We start from the raw sequence: 6,000 nt of genomic DNA on the forward strand, positions 1-6,000 counted from the left end.
CCACAATAAGAAAATGAAAAAACAAAGCCCGGCCCTCCTCTGCATCTCCGCCAGCACTTGCTGTGGTCAGTCTCATTAATTTGACCCATTCTAGTAGGTGCAAAGTATCTCACTGTAGTTTTCATTTACCTTTCCGTGATGACTGATGAAATTGGCATTTTTCCCTACCAGCTGTTATTTTTAAAAACTTTGAAATAACTGTGGATTCACATAAAAGTTGTGATAGTTCACAGCTCCTATGCCTTCCATTCAAGTTTCCTCTAATCTTACAAAACCGTAGTGTGACTGTGGAGAGCAGGAAATGAGCCTCTGACCTCACCGATCCAGAGACCAGTCACGTTTCACCTGTTTTCACGCTAATTTTCTTCTCTCGTCCCGGATCTTGTCCTGGCTACCTACCACATGGCATGTGGCTGTCAGATTCCCTTAATTTAATTTGTGACAGTTCCTCCTTCCTGACTTCAACAATTTTGACAAGTTCTGGTCAGTTGTTTAAAAGAAGAGCCCTCAAATTGAGTCCTTCTGATGTTTCCTCAGGAATAGTTGATGCATTTGGGGCAAGAATACGACAGAAGTGATGGATGACGGTGATCCGTGATTCCTCGGTCCTGTGCCATCCACCCCATCTCTACATGGTGGAGTCACTTCTTCCTCTGTAAGGAAACTATGCATTCCAAATTAGTAACTATCTTGGGAGATCCTTGGAGACGAGGCACAATCCCATTTTTCATCATTGTTTTCATTCAGTAGCTAACATCTACTCATGATTCTTGCCTGCAACAATTATTAGCATATTGTTTGCAGAATGGTGATTTTTCTCTTTCCTTTATAAATTAGAATTTCACCCTGAGGAAGAGGAGCTCCATCTCCCTCATTTATGTTTTCAACTGTTTATGTATATTTGTACTGACTCGAGGGTATTTATTTCACACCATGGGTTATACCCTAATACTACCGTTGCTTGTGTGATTGCTTCCATTGTCCCCACTCTGGTCACTGCGGTGCCCTCACACTGGCTCCTTGTCCTTTGGCTAAACCCCCATCGCTTTCTGGGCTCCTCCCTAGCCTTCAGCATTTTAAGTATTCCCAGACCTGAGGAACATCTTTTAATGTACTTGTTTGCCATTTGTATGTCTTCTTTGGTCATGCATCCGTTCCAATATTTTGCTCATTTTCGATTGGTCATTCATGTCATTATCGAATTGTAAGGAGTTTTTCTTTTCATCAATTCTGGATATTTGTCCTTTATTTAATTGTATTTTGTGGATATTTTATCTTTCAATTTTCAGATGGCCATTTCATTTTCATAAGTCTTTCAAAGAGCCAAAACTTTCAATTTTGATAAAGTCAAGTTTATTACCCTTTTTATGGTTTGTATTTTTTGTATCCCATCTAAGAAGTCTTTGCCTGACACAATGTCCAAAAGGTCTTCTGTATATTCTTCTAGAAGTATTATTGTGTTAACTCTGGTATTCAAGGCTCTGAGTCATGTCTAGTGACTTTGTACACAGCGTGAGGTAACGGTTAGGGTTATTTCTGTTGCATATTGATGTACATTTGTTCCAGCAGCTACTGAAAAGACTGCTCTTCCCCAATTGAATTTTCTTTGCAAAGCTGTCAAAAATCAACTGAGTGTATATGTGTGAGACAATTTCTGACTCTCTGTTCTGTTCCATTAATATATATGTCTGTACATTAATAACACGGTCTTGGTTTCCGTCACGTTAAGGTAAGTCTTGGAGTGAGGAAGTGGGAGTCCTCCAACTCTGCTCTCAATTTCAGAATTGTCCTGGCTGTTCCAGGTCCTTCACATTTCCATGTAAACTGTAGAGTCTGAATTTCTACCCCCCGGAAATGCCTGCTGCTATCTTGATTGGGATTACATTGAATCTACAGCTCGTTTGGGGGAGATCTTAACAATACTGAGTCCTTGAATCCATGAACTCAGTGTATCTGCGTTTAGTTAGGTCTTATTTCATTTTTTTACATCAGTGTTTTGTACTTTTCGGCATATAGATCCTACACGTATGTTGGCAGATTTATACCTATGTGTTTTTGTCCTGTGTTTTGTTTTGGTGCTATTATTGTGAATAGAACTTTTAAATTAATTTTCTTATTTTTCAATTGTTCATTGGTAGTATAGATGTGGAATTAACTTTGATACGCTAACATTGTATCTTAGGGTCACGTTAAATTCACTAATTGTTCTGGGAGCTTTCATGTGTAAATTCTTTGGGATTTCCTACATCGTCACTCATGTTGTCTGTGAATGTCTTTTGTTGCCTTTCCATGCTTTTGCACCGAGTAGGACCTTCAGCACAATGCTGATAAAACAGTGAGTAGAAATCCTTCCCTGTTTCCCAACTGCAGGGGGAAAGCATTCAGCTTTTTGACATTGAGTGTAACGTTAGCATCAGGTCGAGGAGGCTCTCTTCTGTTTTTAGCTTTCTAAGAGTGTCTACGAGATGTTAGGTATTGAATTCTGCCAGATGCTCTTTCCCCAGCTATTTGAGTTGATGGTACTGTTTTCTCTCTTTACGCTGCTGGTATGGCCAATTACATCTTTATTTTTATTTACCTGTTTTTCGTTAAATGATCTTTAAATGCTGAACCAACCTGCATCCCTGGGGTAAACCCTACTTACACATGCTATATTGACCTTTCTGTATGTAGCTGGATTTAAGTTGCTAATATTTTGTTAAGAATCTTTGTACCTAATGTGGTTTATTAGTCTGTTCATTTTTTCTTCTTAATAACTTTCCTTGCTTTGGGTGCAGAGCCACACCGGCCTCACCAAGTGGGCTGGGGAGTGTCTTCTGGAAGAGATTGTGTAAATTGGTGTTTTCTTCCTTAAATGTTTGGTAATGTGTGTCCACGAAGTCACCTGGGCCTGTGCTTTTCTTTGTGGGATCCAAAGAATTCAAATGACTATAAATTCAATTTCTATAATCGATGTAGACTTATTCAAGTTGCCTCGTTCTTGGGAGAATTTTGGCAGCTTGTGTCTACAGAGGAATTGTGGCCCTTCATCTGACTTACACACTTTATGGTAGTGCAGTTGTTAATAACTTTCTTTTATCATCCCTTTAGTTGATACCCAATCTACTTCATTTCTAATATTCGTACTTTGCTTTCTTTCTTTTTTCCTATTTGGTTTGTTTAAGTGGTTATCAATTTGTTGTTTTTATTGATTTTTTTTCTATTGTTTTTCTGTTTCTATTTTGTGTACTGGCATCATCTTCACTTTCTTCCATCTGCCTGCTCTGGATTTAATCTGCTCTTTTTCTTCTTTACAGTTCGGTAAGATGGAAAGTTAGGCAGCGGATGTCTTTCCTCTTTACTAATATAAGCAGTTAATGATATAAATTGCTCTCTAAGCCCTTCTTTACCAGCATCCCACAAATTTCAATGTTGTATTTTCCTTTCTTTTAATTCAAATTATTTTTATTTGTCTCATATTTCTTCTTTGACTTCAGGATCACGTGCTTTTTAATAGTCACATATTGGGGACTTTTAAAGTATTGCTCTGTTGTTGATTTCTGGCTAACTACATTGTGGTTAGAAAATGCAATTTGTACAATTTAAATCCTTTTAATCTTGTTGTGCTTTGTTTTATGCCTCAGAATATGTTCTTTCAGCAAACGTTCTGTGTGCGTTTCAGAATATCGTTGGCCGGAGTGTTCTAAAAAAGGCCCAGTTAGGGCTCGTTGGTAGATACTGCTTTTCACATCTTCTACAGCCTTACTGATTTTTTGTGTATTTTTTTTTCAATCGGTTACTGAGAGAGGAGGAGTTGAGATCTCCAACCATCATTGCGGATTCATCCATTTCTCGTTTTAGGTCTCTTGGCTTTTGGTTTATGCATCTTGAAGCCCCGTCAGCTGGGGCCATTAGAATTGCCGTGTCTTCTCAATGAACTGACCGATGGACCAGTCTGGAACACTTCTCTCTCTGCCTTCTCCTTGTAATGGACCCTGTTCTGCCTTTTAGTCTTTCTCCTGATTCGTGTTCCCATGCTGCATCTTTTTCTATCCCTTAACTTGTAACCTTTCTGTCTTTATATTAAAACAAAACAAAGCTTTTTCTAACACACGCAGGCGCATCTTGCTTTCTTTCCGCGATCCGTCTCTGCTGTTCAAATGGAGAGTCTGCATTGCCCGTAATCACTTATATGATTGAATTTAAATCCATATCTTGTTTGTTTTCTATTCCATCTGCACCTTGTTCCTTTGTTCCTATTTTTCTGCCTTCTTTCAGATGAATGGAATGTTTTGTGTATTCAATTTTACCTTACAGCTAGTCCCTCCCCTCCACGCATGTCGTCAAGTATACGATACTCATCTTTACTTTGCCACCATCTGCCTCTGCACACCGTCAACAAAAGAGCGCCTCCACTTTGCCCTCTTTGCCCTTTTGCTGTCCTGTAGTTTGGTTCTACATGTGTTATAAATTCTACCATAGATTGTTACTTGTTTTGTTTCAGACAGTTGATTATCTTTGAAAAAGATTAAAATAGAATTTTATGTTCACTCATTTTTGCCAATTCTGAGATTCCTCATCCATCTGTGTAGATCCTGGGCTCATCGATGTCACACTTGTTCTGCTTGGAGAACTTCCGTCAATAATTTCTGGAGAGCAAGTAGGCAGGGAATTAATGAACTCAGCTTTTATTGGTCTTAGAAAGTGTCTGTTTTGCTTTCACAGGGAAAATGGCTTTCCTTCTTCCTCTCCCTGCAGCAGAGCGTCTTTTCCTGGGCCCTGGGGGCTGGCCCTGCCCTGGCTTGGCTTTTGTCCCACAGCAGAGTGGGGTCCACGGAGCAGACGGTTTTCGTGCCTGTGCACCGCTGAGAACGCTGTCAGGTCTCCTTCCCTGTCCTGATCTTTCTTGAAAATACTTGATAAAGGCCCATAGAAAAAAGCTGGTGAGTGGGCGCAGACCGCCCGGTGCCCAGAAGTGCCAGGGACCCTGAGCTGTACGAGTCGGTAGTCCCGCCCTGACATGATCACACACTTCACGGTGTGTAACACCAGAAATTGATTAGCTCAAAGTTCTAGAGGCCAGAGGTCAGAAATGGAGAGGTGGGCAGAGCTGAGCTCCCACAGACGCCCCAGGACAGATTTCAGTGTGTCTCCTCCTCCAGCTCCTAGCGGTTGCTGGCCTCCCTGGTTTGTGTCCAGCTGGGCTCCAGTCTCTGCCTCTGGCCCCAAGTCCTTTGTGCCTCAGTGTCTTTCGCCTGCTCTGTGTGCCTCATAAGGAAACTTGTCACCAGGCTCAGGACTCCAACAGTCCAGGATGATCTCCATCTCAAAATCTTTAGCTATGACATCTGCAAAGACCCCTTTTCCAAGTAGGGCAGCAGATTCCAGGGATCAGGACATGGACGTAGGTTTTGGGGAGCTACCCTTCAACCTTTACTTGGCATTTAAGAAATCCTGGGATTTCAGTGGTTTCCTTCTGCCGCTTAACTACATTCTTCAGTGCTCTACCCAACATCAAGTCACCTGTGTACCCCGACTCTCCTCGGGGGGCTTGCCACACATTGGAATTTAGTTTCCCTGTTGGTTTATGACCTCAGGTCTCCAGGAACTGAAGACTAATTATGATCTCATAGACTATCTGGCTTCTTCTCGTGGCGAGAGTAGAGGCCATGTTCTCGTGCAGCTTTCTACAGCCTACGCAGAAACAGGGCTCCCCGCCTTGAGTCTGGAGGCCTTTCCTACTAATGCCTCCCTGCAGCTGCTGTCCTGCTGGCAATGGCTCCGGCACGTGGGGATACGAAGCATGGCCACCTCCCCGGAACATGACTGTTTGTGGCCAGCAGAAGCATTTAGGTCTTTTCATTCGCTCATTACCAGAGGTTATTTGCATCTCATGAGTCTCTTTGTTGGACTAATGTCGCTAGCCCTAGGGGGAGTCAATTTATAAGTTTTTAAAGGCGGGACTCCTGGGATTTTCCAAGTGTAAATTCTTTCCCGTGTAAAACCTAATACCATAAAGTG

This window comes from Ursus maritimus, unplaced genomic scaffold (genome assembly GCF_017311325.1).
Source record: "Ursus maritimus isolate PB19 unplaced genomic scaffold, ASM1731132v1 scaffold_1, whole genome shotgun sequence".
In the NCBI taxonomy this organism is placed as follows: domain Eukaryota; kingdom Metazoa; phylum Chordata; class Mammalia; order Carnivora; family Ursidae; genus Ursus; species Ursus maritimus.